Source organism: Vulpes lagopus, chromosome 2, assembly GCF_018345385.1.
Source record: "Vulpes lagopus strain Blue_001 chromosome 2, ASM1834538v1, whole genome shotgun sequence".
Taxonomy (NCBI): domain Eukaryota; kingdom Metazoa; phylum Chordata; class Mammalia; order Carnivora; family Canidae; genus Vulpes; species Vulpes lagopus.
The window spans coordinates 127,037,474-127,040,562 of record NC_054825.1 but is presented as its reverse complement, the minus strand read 5'-3'; the positions used below and the strand labels follow the sequence as shown (position 1 = coordinate 127,040,562).

Sequence of the window (3,089 nt, the reverse complement as noted above, 5' to 3'; positions counted from 1 at the left end):
TGGTGTCAGTTAAGACCTGATTTGTGACCCAGTATGTGGTCTATTCTGGAGAAAGTTCCATGTGCACTCGAGAAGAATGTGTATTCACTTGCGTTTGGATGTAAAGTTCTGTAAATATCTGTGAAATCCATCTGGTCCAGTGTATCATTTCAAGCTCCTGTTTCTTTAGAGATGTTGTGCTAGAAGATCTGTCATTTTCAGAAAGTGCCATGTTGAAGTCTCCCAGTATTAGTGTATTATTATCTGAGTATATCTTTACTTTGGTTATTAATTGATTGATCTATTTGGCAGCTCCCACTTTAGGGGCATAAATAGTTCCTCTTGTTGGATAGATCCTTTAAGTATGATATAGTGTCCCTCTTCATCTCTTACTACAGTCTTTGGGATAAACTTTAATTTATCTGATATGAGAATTGCTACCCCTGCTTCTCTTTTTTTTTTTTTTTCTCATTAATCTTTTGTTTTAATGGGTCAAAATTCTGTGACAGATTTTTGGTCAAGTTTTTTTCATTAAAAATTACTGATTTTAAAAACTAATAACTTAAAAGTGTCATACACACACACACACACACACACACAAAACCAAATGGTCCCCCAAAACATTCTCCTTTCCTTCTGAAGGTTTTACAATGCGTTGTTATCATTAACCAGTCTTTTGCTATTAAACTTAAATGGCCTATTGACACAAACAGTTCTGAGACCATTCTTCCACCATTGAGTAAGACTGGGGTGGCAGGTATTGGGGATAATATTCATTTAGCCTTCTGAGCTTTCTGGGCAGACTTGGTGACTTTGCTAGCTCCAGTTGCCTTCTTGTCCACTGCTTTGTTGACACCCACAGCAACCATCTGTCTCATGTCATGAACAGCAAAATGGCCCAGAGGAGGATAGTCAGAGAAGCTCTAAACAGGCATAGGTTTGCCAGGAACCATATCAACAATGGAAGCATCCCCAGATTTCAAGAACTTGAGACCATCTTCCAGCTTTTTCCAGAATGACAATCTATCTTCTCCTTCAGCTCAGCAAACTTGCAAGAAATGTGAGCTGTGTGACAATTCAGCACAGGTGCATATTCAGCACTGGTTTGGCCTGGATGGTTCAGGATAATCACCCTGTGAAGCCAGCTGCTTCCATTGGTGGGTCATTTTTGCTCTCACCAGCCATGTGGCCACGAGATGAACATCTTTGACAGATACATTCTTGATATTGAAGCCCACATTGTCCCCAGAAAGAGCCTCACTCAAAGCTTCATGGTGCATTTCAACAAACTTTATTTCAGTTGTAACATTGACCAGAGTAAAGGTGACTACCATGCCAGGCTTAAGAACACCAGTCTCCACCTGACCCACTGAGACAACACCAATACCACCAATTTTGTAGACGTCCTTGGAGAGGCAGACTCAAGGGCTTATCAGTTGGACGAGTTGGTGGCAGAATGGAATCCAGAGCTTCAAGCAGTGTGGTATTCCCATCTTTACAGATGACTTTCCATCCCTTGAACTAAGGTATGTTAGCACTTGGCTCCCACATGTTGTCATCATTCCAACCAGAAATTGGCACAAATGCTACTGTATCAGGGTTGTAGCCAATTTTCTTAATGTAGGTGCTGTCTTCCTTAACAATTTCCTGTGTCTCTTCTGGCTGTAGGGTGATTCAGTGGAGTCCATTTTGTTAACACCAACAATTAGTTCTTTTACACCTAGTGTGTAAGCCAGAAGGGCATGCTCATGGGTCTGCCCATTCTTGGAGTACCTGCTTCAAATTCACCAACACCAGCAGCAACAATCAGGACAGCACCGTCAGCCTGAGATGTTCCTGTAATCATGTTTTTTGTAAAGTCTCTGTGTCCTGGGGCATCAGTGATGGTCACATAATTCTTGCTGTCTCGAATTTCTACAGGGAGATATCAATGGTGATACCCCGTTCAGCTTTCAGTTTATCCAAGATCCAGGCATACTTGAAGGAGTCTTTCCCATCTCAGCAGCCTCCTTCTCAAAATTTTCAATAGTTCATTTGTCGATCCCACCACATTTGTAGATCAGATGGCCAGTAGTGGTAGACTTGCCTGAATGTTGAGGTGTTGAATGGTTTTTATTGATTGGGGGCAGGGACCTCTCTATCTTCTGGATCTGAATGCCTGTTTCCCTCCCCAAATTAGGGAAGTTCTCAACTATGATTTGTTCCAATATGCTTTCTGGCCCTCTGGCCCTCTCGGCACTCTCCGGAATCCCAATTAAACATAGATTTTTCCTTCTGAGGCTGTCATTTATTTACCTTAACCTTTCGTCATGGTCTTTTAATTGTTTTTCTCTTTTTTCTTCAGCTTCCTTCCTTGCCATCAACTTGCCTTCTATGTCACTCACTCTTTCTTCTACCTCATTAACCCTCATCGTTAGGACCTCCACTTTGGATTGCATTTCATTTAATTTCAGCCTGATTAGATTTAAATTCTGCAGTCATGAAGTCTCTTGAATCCTTTGTGCTTTTTTCCAGAGCCACCAGTTGCTTTATTTATTTATTTATTTAGATTTTATTTATTTATTCATGAGAGACAAAGAGAGAGGCAGAGGGAGAAGCAGGCTCCATGCAGAGAGCCTGATGCAGGACTCGATCCTGGGACTCCAGGATCATGCTCTGGGCCAAAGGCAGGCACCAAACCACTGAGCCACCCAGGCGCCCCTCACCACCACCAGTTGCTTTAAAATTGTGCTTCTGAATTGGCTTTCTGACATCGAATTGTAATTCAAATTCTGTAACTCTGTGGCAGAGAGAGAGTACTGTACCCTGGTGGCCCTGCTCCATCCCAGGCACAGGGTGACACAAGGAGGAACAACACTGGTGGCAGCCAGTCTTCCAGCTCTGGAGTCAGCTCCCATAGTAACTAATGCAGTCTCCCAGGCCACACAGGCCTAGATGCTCTGGGGGCAGGGGCACTGACCTACACAGCTTGGGGCTGCCTGGAGCAGGAGAGTCCTTACTGTGCTGTGCCTTCCTGGGCTCTGCCTGTCCTGTGGGGAGCACAAGATCCTGGGCTGTGTCCCCCCTTGCCCTGAGATCTGGGGCCTGTGATGCTGGAATCAGGCTCCCTG

At 43.8% G+C, this 3,089-nt stretch overlaps 1 pseudogene; it reads right to left on the bottom strand.

The window, feature by feature from the left end:
• Positions 1-746: 746 nt before the first annotated feature.
• LOC121480166 lies at positions 747-2,066 on the bottom strand (annotated as a pseudogene).
• Between the last annotated feature and the right edge of the window lie 1,023 nt (positions 2,067-3,089).